The sequence below is a fragment of the Callospermophilus lateralis genome, chromosome 4, assembly GCF_048772815.1.
Source record: "Callospermophilus lateralis isolate mCalLat2 chromosome 4, mCalLat2.hap1, whole genome shotgun sequence".
Lineage (NCBI taxonomy): Eukaryota > Metazoa > Chordata > Mammalia > Rodentia > Sciuridae > Callospermophilus > Callospermophilus lateralis.
In genome coordinates, this window is record NC_135308.1 from 108,875,761 (window position 1) to 108,889,421 (window position 13,661).

At 33.3% G+C, this 13,661-nt stretch overlaps 1 pseudogene; it reads right to left on the minus strand.

Annotated features, from left to right (window-relative positions):
- Positions 1 to 6,716: 6,716 nt before the first annotated feature.
- On the minus strand, positions 6,717 to 7,672 carry LOC143397556 (olfactory receptor 6C2-like; annotated as a pseudogene).
- Between the last annotated feature and the right edge of the window lie 5,989 nt (positions 7,673 to 13,661).

Consider the following 13,661-nt stretch of genomic DNA (forward strand, 5'->3'; position numbering starts at 1 on the left):
GTGTATGTGTGTTAAGTTTTTTGAATTCTTTGTATATCATGGAGATTAATAACTTTTTTGAGATGAAGTTTCTAAGATGTTCTCTAATTCTGTAGGCTCTTCATGTTCTTGATTGTTTCCTTTGTTTTAAAGAAGTTTTTAACCATCCAATGTGTTTATATTTTATTTTACTTCTTGTACTTTGGGCATCTTGTTAAGTGTTGGGCCTGCACTTTTTTCTAGTAGGTGCAGGGTTTCTTGTCTAATTCCTAGGTCTTTAATTTACTTAGAGTTGATTTTTGTTCAAGGTGAGAGACAGGGATGAAATTTTGTTCTGTTATATATGGATTTCCAGTTTTCTACAGCATCATTTGTTGTTCAGGCTCTCTTTTCTCCAATATATGTTTATGTTGACTTTGTCTAGTATCAGATAATTGTATTCATGTGGGTGTGTCTCTATGTTATCTATTCAGTTCCATTGGTCTTCATACCTATTTTGGTGCCAATACCTTGCTGATTTTGTTACAATAGCTCTGTAGTATAATTTAAGGTCTGGTATTGTGATGCCTCCTGCTTCATTATTCACACTAAAGATTTCTTTGGCTATTCTGGGACCCTAATTGTTCCAAATAAATTTTGTAACTACTTCTTCTATTTACATTAAAATTATCTTTGGAATTTTAATGGGAATTGCATTGAATCTGTATAGCACTTTTGGTAGCATGGCCATTTTTTAATATATATTTCTTGACACAATACCTTTATTTTATTTGTTTATTTGTATGTGGTGCTGGGGATTGAACTCAGTGTTTCATGCATGCTAAGCAAGCACTCTACAACTGAGCCACAACCCTGACCCAGTATAGCCATTTTGCCAATATTAATTCTGCTTATCCAAAAATATGGAAGATCTTTCCATCTTTGAAGGTCTTCTTCAATTTTATTTTTTAATATTTTTTAGTTTTTATTGTGGAGGTCTTACACCTCTTTTGCTAGATGAATCCCAAATATTTTATTTTATTTTTGTAACTATGATGAATAAGATAGTTTACCCAATTTCTCTTTCAGCTGATTAATCATTGGAATATAGGAATGCAATTAATTTATGTTGCTAATTTTGAGTCTTTCTAGTTTGGTGAATTTATTTATGAATTCTAGATGAGTTCTGGTATAGTTCTTAGGGTTTTCTAAATGCAGGATGAAATGTTTGGCTTTAGAGATAGTTTACGCTTATCTTTTCCTATTTGTGTCCCTATAATTTCTTTCATTTGCCTAATTGCTATGACTAGAGTTTCAAGGACTATGTTTGAATACAAGTGATGATAGAAGGCATCCCTGTATTTTTGCAGTTTTTAGAGGGAATGCATTCAGTTTTGTTTGTTTGTTTGTCTTGTTGTTGTTTTTTAGAATAATGTAGGCTTTGAGTTTGATGTGCATAGCTTAATGTGTTGAGGTACATTTTTTTACCCTAGTCTTTCTAGTGTTTTAAACATAAATGGATGTTGTATTTTGTCAATTTTTTATCTGCATCTATTGAGATAATGACATGATTCTTGTCTTTAAGTCTGTTTATGTGGTGAAAAATTGCATTGAATTTTGTATGTTGAAATAACCTTTCATTTCTCAGATGAACCGCACTTAATCATAGTGTAATATCTTTTTAATGTGTTTTTATATGTGTTTTGCTAGTATTTTATTAAGAATTTTTGCATCTATGTTCATCATGGAGGTATATTGTTCTGAAGTTTTGTTTCCTGGATGTGTTTTTGGTTTGGGTGTTAGGGTGATACTCTCTTCATAGAAAGAAGTTAAAAGGGTTTCCTCTTTTTCTATTTCATGGAATACTATGAGGAGTGCTGGTTTCAGTTCTTTCAAGGTCTTGTAGAACTCACCTGAGATGCCATTCTGGTTGTAGGCTTTTTTGTTGGTGGTGGTGGACTTTTGATGGTGTCTTCAATTTCATTGCCTAAAATTGATGTTTAAAGTTTTCTACATCATCCTGGTTCAATTTAGGTAGGTCATATGTCTTTGGAAATTTATCAATGTCTTCATGATTTTCTAATTTATTAGAGTATAAATTTTCAAAATTTCTTCTGAGTATCTTCTGTATTTCAGTAATTTCTGTGGTTATATTTTCTTTTTCATTACTGATTTTAATAGTGAGTTTTTCCCTGTATTTTTTAGCTTATCTAAGGGCTTATAAATTTTATTTATGCTTTCAAAGAGCCAACATTTTGTTTCATAGAATTTTTGAATTTTTTATTCAAATTATATTGATACTGGCTCTGATTTTAATTATTTCCTGTTTTCTACTGACTTTAGTGAAATTTCTCTTTTTCTAGTGCCTTGAGATGTAATATTGGATTGTTTATATATTGTCTTTCAATTCTTTTAATGAATGAGCTCAATGCAACAAATGAACTTTCCTCTTAGAACCACCATCATAGTGTCCCAGAGATTTTGATACGTTGTATCACTATTCTTATTTACCTAAGTATTTTTATTTTCCTCCAGACTTCTTCTGCTATGCATTTATCATTATAAATCTATAATAGCATATTTTTTAGTCTCCATGTTTTACAGTAGCTTCTATTTTTAATTTTATCATTGACTTCAAATTTTATTCTATTTAATCTCACAGAATACAAGGTATTATCTGTATTTTTTTTTTCTGTATTTGTTAAGAGTTACTTTGTGGTTTAACATATAGTCTATTTTAGAAAATAATACACATACTGCTGGGAAGAAAGTGTATGCACCATTGATGGATGAAGTATTCTATAGTGTCTATTAGGTCTAAATTATAAATTGTATTTTTTAGTGTTATAGCTATAGCTTCTTAGTTGTTTTGTTTTGTTTTGTTTTAAGATCTGCCAGTGTTGAGAGAAGCACATAGTCACCCAGTATAATTGTGCTGTGATCTATTTGATCCTTGATATCAATAAGGCTTTGTTTGTTGTACATAGGTGCTCCACAGTTTGGGGTATAAATATTTACAATTGTTATGTCTTGTTGACATATAATTCCCTTAAGTGGTATGAAATGACCTTATTTGTCTCTTCTGATTAACTTAACTTAAAGTACATTTCATCTTATATGGGAATAGAAACGCTGCTTGTTTTTGAGATTCATGTGAATGATATATTTGTTTGTTTGTTTTCCAATTTTTACCTTCAGTCTGTGGATGTCTTTGCCTATGAGGTGAGTTTCTTGTAGGCAACATACTGTTGAGTCTTATTTTTTAATCAAATATGCCAAATCAAGTCTTTTGATAGATGAGTTTAGGCTGTTTATATACAATTTCAGTATTGGAGGTGACTTTTTCTTCCCTGTCTTTTGATTTATTTCTTGTTTTTAATTTGTAATAGTTTTTCCCTTGATGGACTACTCTTTTAGTATAGTTTTTACAACTGTTGTTTATCATTTTTATTTATTGTTTCTTCTTCCTGAAATAATTTATTGTGTATGCTTTGTAGTGCAGACTTTATTGTTGTGAATTCTTTTAGCTTTTGTTTATTATGGAAGTTTTGTATTTCATCTACAAATGTGAAGCTTAATTTTGCTGGGTGTAGTGCTCTTGGCTGGCATCCATTTTCTTTCAGAGCTTGGTACATATTATTCCAAGATCTCCTAGCTTGAGCTTCTGGGCTGATTTCTCAATCCAGATTGGTCTACCTCTAAATGTGACCTGTTGTTCCATCTAGCAGCATTTAAAACTCTATCCTTATTCTGTATGTTATTCATTCTCATTATACTATGCTTTGGTGTGGGTCTGTTGTAATTTTGTACATTTGGGTTCTATAAGCCTCTTCTATTTGATTTTCCATGTAATTTTTCAGGTTTGGGAAATTTTCTGATATTATTTTATTAAAAATATTGTGCATTCTTTTGTTTGTATCTCTACAGATTCCTCTATCCTGATAAATATTAAATTTGACCTTTTCATGCTATCCTATAATTCTTGGAATTTTTGTTTATGATTTCTTGCCATCATCTCTGTGTAGTCAACTTTATTTTCAAGACTGTTTATTTTTTCTTCATTGTCTGGGGTTCTGTCTTCCAAGTGGTGATACTTTCTATTGAATCCTTAATTTGGTTTATTGATTCCTTCATTTCAAGGATTTCTTCTTGATTTCTTTTTTTATAATCTTTCTGTTCATTGAACTGATCTTTCACCTCCTGAAACTTATCTCTGATTTTACTCCTTACATTGTCCATTATGTCATGGATCAGTTTAACTATGAACATTGAAAAATAACATTTCTTCTACTATGTTATTAATGGAGTCTATGATTAGAGCATCTTGGTTTATTTGGGGCACTTAGTTCCCTTTTTTTAATGGTATTTTGTTTGTTTATTTGTTTTTGTTTTGTTTTGTTTTGTGAGTCTTCCCATTTGGCCTTTCAAATCTGAGGTAATATGATTTTTACTCTGTAGACTTGAAGTGTATCTGAAAGTTTCCAGTGCCTCATCTTTAAGGGTGAGATCAATATTAACAGCACCCAATACTAACATCATTACAGCCTTAAACCAAATAGATCATATTAAGACATCTACAGTTTTGTCACAATAAGCAGAAATGATATGTTCAATTATTTTCTACAATATAAATGCTAAGTTTGCAAGTGGGTATATGATTTCAAATGATGAACAAAAAGAGAACAGAAATGGTGTAGGCTGTGATGTATTAAGAAGTAGAAGATAAGGTAGAAGTAAATAATTATAGAAAGAGTGAAGAGGAATTAATAAAGATGGCTGCTAGCAGGAGAAAAGAGAGAAACAGAATCCAGGGAGACAGATAAGTGAGATGAGAAATATAAAAAAATTTAAAAACAAATTAAAGGAAAAAGTAAAAATAAAAGAATACATAACAAAACAATATATTATTCAGACATGCTCATCCTCAATAACTGATGCATGGAAATACTTGGTTTCAAAAATAGTTAAAATGTGAGCGAGAGAGAAAGGGAAAAACAGGATCTCAACGGAAAATTAAACAATTGTTTCCATTGGAGTTCAAGTTTCTCAGCTTCCCTTCTTAGCCAACAGGTGGAGTTGTCTGTACTTTGCTGGTAGCTCCACCCTCAAGTTGCTAGGGTTGAAGGGTTAGTTCTGGAAGTAGAACTCCTGGAGCTAGGGTATAGCATTTGCCACTCCATGTTAGAAGACTGCTCCCCAGGAATCTCCTTTGTGTTCCACTTGAATGATGTAAAAACCTGATCTTAGCCCTTATGTCACCTGTGGACCCCACAATTCCTGGTCCCTGATATAGTCTACAAACTTGATCTTTCCTCCTCCCACCCTTTTGAATTTCCAATTAGGCACTACTCTCCAAGGTGGTCCTGATGGCTGAGCACTGAGACTTCTGTGCCTGTCTCAGAGAGCTGTTTAGTATTGGGTGGATAAAGATGAGGTAATGAAATCTGCAGGCTGGCCATGTAGCTGCAAACATTGGGCTGGGTTGGTGGCTAGGGAGGGTTAGGGAGACTGAGGATTGGTTGCCAGACTGATGCTGAACCTGGCAGGGCCAAGGGATTGGTGGATGTTGGGCTGGGGAGGATGATGGGGACTAGTGTCAGGGTCCATTGAGTGCTGCCCTGAGTGGGCCCCAGGAACCCAGTTGGTACTGGACCAGCTGATTGGGTGAGCCAAGAGCCTCTTCTAACCTTCCAATCCACTACAGGCAGCCTATCTATTCCCTTGCACCTTATGACTTGTGTTGTTGGGGAGAGCCTTGCTGTCTTTAGCCTCTCTAACCTGTGTTCCCCTGGGTAAAAATGCCAGTATCTGCCTTTCTTCAGGATTGCTCAGCCCACATAGACTTTAGCTGCTAACTCACAGATCTGGATTTCAGTTTCTGTATGCTCCACTATGCTGCAGGCCCAAGGTCTCAAAGTTGTTTTAATTTGCAATAAGAGATACTACCAGGGATATGCTAACATAAAGGAGTGACCATGTGAAGAAGCAACACAATGGTGGCTATTAGCACACCTAGCATTATTAGTCTATATAATTTGTGAATCTTTTAATTTTAAAATTTTAGCATTTTATATGAATGCAAATATTACATACTTAGCAATAAACTTTTAGGATCTTAAATATCAAATCTACTTTTATTTAAAACACATTTATTTGGATGTGCATTTATTTTAACTTTCTTTACTTTTTAATTATATCATGTCCCTTATTGATAATTGTAATTTTAAAAAAATCTTTAGATATAAAGGATTATTAGTGAACTAAACAAATTGAAGAATATTATAAATATTTTTTTTTCTTTTTGAGTGTCAAGAGATAGGTGCTCAAAAAACATTTTTAAAAAACCACATAGCATCATTTAGAGTGGAAGAGGAACTGAGAAATCTATATGAATTATTTTCTTAGAAATACAAGTACATACAAGCTAAGCTATTTATTTCCTTGTTGGGTTTTGCTTTTGTTTTATTTTGCTTTATTTTCTTTCTTCTTTCTTTTATTTATTTATTTTTTGGGGGGTAGATTAAAAGTAGTGAACCAGGTTTACATTAATTACAAAAACATTATCACTTCTTTAGATTGGGAACTTAGCTTGAAAAGGGTTTGTTTGAAAGGGGACAAAAGGAGTGAATTTATGTGATGGAGACTATTTGTTCTGGGTGTAAGAAATATTTGAGAAGGTTTATGTGAATTGAGTTAAGAGCAAGCAGAGATAAATAGTTATGGAATTTAATGGTTTATCCTTAGTTAATATTTTATTTCTATATTTGAACGTTTTCTTTCCTCTTTGAGACCAAAGCAAGTTTTTTGAAGGAATCATTGAAAACGTGTCTTACCTATTTGTTTCTCAGAGCGTAAATGAATGGATTCAACATGGGAGCAATGGATTTAATTAGCACTGCCACACCTTTATTGATAGCCACAGATTTTTTTTACTGAAGTTTTGACATAGATGAAGATAGAGCTTCTATAGGTGATGGACACCACAATCATGTGAGAAGAAAAAGTGGAAAAGGCTCTTTTTCTTTGCTGGGTGGAGGGGAATCCTAGAAGGTCTTGAAGATGTATATGTAGGACAGAACAACACACACAAGGGTCAGAATGAAGGTCAGCACGGCACAAACAATCACTAACTGCTCTATTAGCCATGTGTCCGAGCATGAAATCTTCCAGATAGGAGATGCATCACAGAAAAAATAATCAATAACATTTGAATCACAATATTTCAAATTTAGGAAGAGAATAAGTGGTGGGAGTATGGTCAACAAACCATCCATCCAACAGCAGAGGACAAACTTCCTGCAGACTCTGTGGCTCATGATGGTGACATAATGCAGGGGTTTGCAGATGGCCACATATTGATCCTGGGACATAATGGCCAGAAGAAAAAAAATTCTATTACTCTAAAGATGTCAATAAAAAACACTTGAATGACACAAATATTATAAGTAATGGACCTGTCATTGGTTACTATGTTGTACAAATATCTAGGGATACAAGCAGATACAAATGAAATTTCTAATAGGGCAAAATTTTGTAGGAAAAAGTAAATGGGTGTTTTAAGGTAGGGGTCCAATAAAGTGAGGGATATGATGGTCAGATTCCCAGATATACTCAACATGTAAGTGAGAAATAGAAATGCAAAAATTGGAATCTGAAGTTGAGGGTCATCTGTTAGTCCCAACAGAATGAAGGTTGTTATTGTGTAGTTTTTCATCACTAATTATTGAGGTTTATTTAGTCAATCTTCATGTAAAATTTAGAGCTATTTTATCTGACAAGAGTGACATGAAAGCCTGACAGAAATAGTCACTACTAGAGACAGAAAACTAATACACATATAGTTTCTTTTGTAAGTTGCAATTGATGTTGTCAATACCCTGATGGGCGTGGCTACTCCTTTTATTCTACATTTGTAATTTGTATCTAACTGGATTATTCTGCATTGTTGGCTTTGGCTCACAATCTCTTGTGATTCAATAAAATTATAAATTCTTTTTATGGTTAAGATCTTCTGTATTTTAAAGGTGAATATTTAAAGGTAATTATTTTTCCAGCCTTTCCTAGAATATTTGGTCTAAAATGTAAATATGTAACATCTCATCTGGACTTCATGAATAAGTTTGTCAGTCCACTATGACCTGAATCTCATGTTTTGCCAACTATGACCAAGCCTGTGTGTATGTAGTTTGTTTTGTATTTTAAAATGTAACTGCCACATTGTTGGCTCACTCCTTTGATTCTCCTTACATTTCTCTGCTAGTATGTAATTTATTGCAGTGTCCACTGGGATACAAATGTGGCTACAAGTGAAGAATTTCTTGATCCAAGGATATACAGCTGGAAAAAAATTACTTATATACTTTCAGCCTGTTAAGGATGGAAAATATCCTAACTCCTTGATAACATAAGATCAAGTAAAACATCAAATTCCAAATGCTAAATAAACTCTCCACAGTCTGCCTGTGTACATCTACTTATTGTGATTTTCAGTTTCAGCATCTGCTCTATTGGAAAGTCTTCTAAAAATCTATGTTAATTGTTCATTTTTTTTCCTGTGACAATTAATTTTTATTTCAATTTTAGCATTTCCCTGAGAAACTAATTTTGTTGAAATTAGGATGTTATCTTTTTTGTTTAAATTAGTATACCTACCCAAACTAACACAATCCTAGATTTATGATCAATGTGTAAGAAATATTTATGAATAAATATATATCTATATAATTTGCTTACACATTCAAAGCTAGCTTCAGTTCTATTTGTGCCTCATCTTGAAATTACTTTGTCATTGATTTTAATTATTTAAATTTCATATGTCCTTGTATTTGACAATTTTTTTCCTTTGCTAGGGAATAAAGTCATACTGTGAAAGTATCACTCATGTGCTTATGTTGTTATGTTCCATGCCAACCAAACTGTTGATTGTCATCTCTTCCTTGTTTTAGCTCTTGAACAGACTAAGTGTATCTTTGGTGAATTTTTGTTTTCTTGAGGCATCTGTCAGTAATGTATTCAAACCAGAAGGCAAGAAATTTGCATATCTGAATTCACAATGTTACATGCTAGTCATCTTAAAATGAAAATTTTAAATACTTAAAAAGAAAATTTTTACATATCTATAAGTGCAATTAATTCTAATTTCAGCCCATTGTGTGTTTGTTATCAGTTTATAAATTTCTTTTTAGTTTTGCAAATTCTTATTTTTTCAAAATTTCACCTATATTAAAATAAACTTATGAAATATGCCACAAGTTTTAAACCAATTCCTAACACAATATTATACATCTTTTTGTTTTCTACAATTGTTAAGAAGTCTAAAATAAGCATATGTTTATAAACATTTCATGATTTGCACAATGCACAATTTCATGAATCTCAGGAATATAATTTCAAAGAAAAAAAAAATATATATATATGACACTTTTGTGTACATTTACCAGGGCACCATCTATAAAGTTCCTATCACCAATTTTCTTCAACTCACATGTGACTGTTATAGCTGCAACACTCAAAGCACTGTACCATATGGTAGATCTTTTTGAAAAATTATTGACACCTTTAGTTGATACAGGTTTTGGTCACATTTGGTTTTAATTCATACAATTACACAATGGTTAATCCTCTATTCAGTTTATATTTAAGGATTTCATCATTGTCTTCTACAAAAAAAATTTTTCCCCTAGATTTTTTACTTACACCTCTTCAATCAATATTTTAATAATATTTCAAAATGAGAGTTAAGGAATTTTTAGTTCTTGAATCAAGTTTTCTAGAGATTTTCCTCAGCTGTCACACAATTTTATTACCATGTTCGGGTTAATATCTCCAGTGTTTATCTTATGTAGATGAACAGGAACAGCCTCCCACCCACCACCATTTTCTAACAAGACTCAATAAGCATATTTTGTGAATGTCATTTCTTTTTAAAAATAGTCACTATTTCAAGAGATCAGGATGGATAACTTCTTAATTATATGACCAGTTACTGCAATGAAATCCCAAGTTTTGTTGCACCACCATTGAGAAGAAAAGCCAACAAAGACTTTTTGAAGACCTGTGTCATTCCTAAGAACTATGGGACACAATAACTACAATGGATCATTTTTATTGAAGGGAAGGATACTCTTTCAGCTTCCTTCTTCTCAACCCAGTTGCTCCTAGAGGTATCATATGATAGTAAGCTCTTTCCTGAACTCTTTCCTGCATGTTAGCCCTTTTCCCCAAAATGTCCCTTACTTATTCCATTCATTAATACTTTTTGTTTTTAAGAGGCAAAGACTCGGGAAATGGTTGTACGTTTAAATATTTTTATATTTTAAAAATGCAGGGATAACTAATTTTTTCAATAGAAAATAAAGTGCTACATTGGATATTTTTAGTGCAGATACTCATTTTTTTTCCTTTAAAAAGAAAAGTTAGGGTGTGAAAGTAATAATGTTCCCTCATCTATAACTTCATATTATTGTTACATAACAATAAAAATTAGCATTCCAAAAGACAACCCAATAAGACCTGTGAATCTTTATATAATAATTCAAATAACTAATCACATATAATTTGGTTAAATCATGTTAAACCAGCTTCTTAGAGAAAATCATTATACAAATTTATAAAAGATGAACTTAAATGAAATAGCCATTGTATTTATTCTTCTGAGACTTAACAATAGCTTGAACTGATTCTTTAACAAGAGTTCTAATGGGTAATTTGATGAAGATGACCTAATAGCAAAAGTTTATGAATGGTTTTCTTGTCTTAGTATATGCCCTCCGCCCCCATTTCCTATGATTGGTGCTTGGAAAATGTTAGAATTCTTGACTGCTATTGTTTTTGTATAAGTGATTGAACTTAGCAGCACTTAACCACTTAGCCACCTCTTTATTCCTTTTTTATTTTTTATTTTGAGATAGGGTCTCACTAAGTTGCTTAGGGTCTCTCTAAGTTTCTTAGGGTCTTTCTAAGTTGCTGAGACTGGCAACTTGCTGTTCTCCTGCCTGAGCCTCTGGAGACACTGAGATTATATGTGTGCATCACCATGCCTGGCTTCTTCAAGATTTTCATCTCCAACAAACTGGAAAGATTTTCTAACCAATCACTTTAGTCCAATTTTTACCTAGGAAATATTTTCTAGTTCTCTTTGGATTGAAAATAAAATATTGTTTCAAGTATTTCCCTCTCTTGATTTCAAGGCATTGGTATTGTGGTCTCTGGATGGGGTGAAGGCTTTTTACACTATTAAAATCTGCATTTATTTGTTAAACCTAAAACTAAATAAATAAATTTCAGAATAAAAATATATTCACATATTGAGGCTTTGATATTAATTTACTAAAGTACACTCAAAAGGTTAAACCAAATTATACAGTTGAATTTTATTTATGACCTAGCTATGTAACACACTTAATCTAACACTTATGACTGTCTCGTGATCACATACAATGTGACAATTTTTCATCAGTTTATCATTTTAAAAAATTTGTTGTTTATGTTGTTCTGATGTATAAAAACTCATGTTTTGGATTTTTTTTATTTTTCTAAACAGTATGTATTCATGTTAATTTCTATGTCCTAAAGCACAGGACAAAGCAAAACATAAGACACAGTAAAAATTGTCGCGACCCCTTGCCCGCAAGGAAGACGCAACTCAGGAATCTTCTTTCAGCAGTTTATTCAGGCCCTTCATTAAAGTATCTTCTAGTGACCCCCCTCCTCCCGAGCGCCCAAGCACAGCCTAATAAAGCCTCCCACGTACCAATCTTAAGCCGCCACGTGGATCTTTCTCATAGGGTGGCAAGGGATAGCGTGCCAACTCTCCATAAAAGGATTTGTTTACCACAGGCCACAGTGGAAGCCGGCGCCATCTTCTAATGGCGGCCACAATCTACAACAATGGCTTACCACAAAAATTCCACATAACTTAGAGCTGTCTGATACTTGACAAAGGTGCCCAAATATATATGTTGAAGAAAAGATAGACTGTTTCACAAATGGTGCTGGGAAAACTGAGCATCTATATGGACAAGAATAAAATTAGATTTCAATTTATCACCCTGCACAAAAGTGAAATCAAAGTGGATCAAAGACCTAATTCTGGAATTAAATTAAAATTTCTGCAACTGTTAGAATAGAGGAAAGGGTTAACCCTTCAACATATTGGTACAGCCTCCAATTTCCTTAACAAAACCACCAGAACTCAAAAAATAAAACCAAGAATCAATATGTGGAATGGCCTCAAATTAAAAGCTTCTACATAGCAAAGGAAATGATTAAGAGCATGAACACAGAATCTAAATAAAGGGAGAAAGTCATTGTCAGCTTCTCCTCTGATAAGAGATTAATATCTAGAATACATAAAGAACTCAAAATGCTTAACACCAAAACCAAATAACCAATAAATAAGTGGGAAAAAGAACTAGACAGAAATTTCTCAAAAGAAAAAATCACAAATGATCAACATATGAAAAACTATTTAAAAACTCTAGTGATCAGTAAAATGCAAAACAAAACTACCAGAAGATTTCATCTTACTCTTGTTGTAATGGCAATATCATGAAATAATATAAACGCTAGAGAGGATGTGGTGAAAAGGGTACAATCATATATTATTGATGGGACTATAAAATAGTACAATCACTTTGGAAAGCAGTATGCAGATTCCTCAAAAAATCAGGAGTGGGCCACCATATGACCCAGCTATTCCACTCCTTGGTATTTATTTAATAACTAAAATCAGCATATGATAATGATATAGTTTCATCACTTTTATAGCATAAAATTTACAATAGCCAAGTTACAGAAGCCGTGCAGGTCAACAAATGAATATGCTAAGAAAATGTGGTATATATACATAATAAAGATTTACTGAGCCATAAAAAAAGAATGAAATTATGGCATTTTCTAGTAAACTAATGTAGCTGTATAACATCATACTAAGTGAAATAAGCCAGACTCAGACAATCAAGGCAGAAGCTAGAGCAAAATAAGAGGAAAACATAAGGAGTCATAAAGGTATGGGAAAAATTTAATGGAGGAGAGGAAGATATGAGAGAGAGCGGGGGGGGAGGAAGGAGTGATAGGAAAAGGGGAGGAAATGTTGAATGGCAATATGAACTGGGTTCAAAGGGGCTGACTGTATCAATAACTAATAAAAGGGTGAAGAAACCACACAGCACACAAACCTCAGTTTCTAAGGCAGGATGGCTCAGCTCTGCTAAGTGACCCCAAGGGTCAGCTCCAGTGCTGGAAGAAGCAAGACAGCAAGCACACCTGAAAACTTCTATTTATTGGGGAAAAGACATTCAAAAAAGTTCCAGCCAAATAAGGCAAGGTTTCAAAGCAAGCAGTCTTGCTTGGTGATGTCTTGTGGTCAGCAGTTTGACTGACATCTTGGAAGGTCACACCCATCCCAGGTGTTGTGTGGGATCAAAGGCAGAGTGAGAGAAATGGCACACATAGGTCGCACAGCCCAATTAGGCAGCAATGTCAGTCCAGTTCCCTCATACACTCAAATGCGCAGAGCTCACACACACAACCCATGGATGGCTTGCAACAATGTACATGTATAAATATACCACAGTAAATTCCACCTTTATGCATATCTATAAAGCACAAAACAATAATAAATAAATAAGTGAGGGAAAGTAAAACCAGAAGGGAAGGAGAAGGAGAATAGGGGAAGGAGGAGAATGGGGAATAGGGGACGG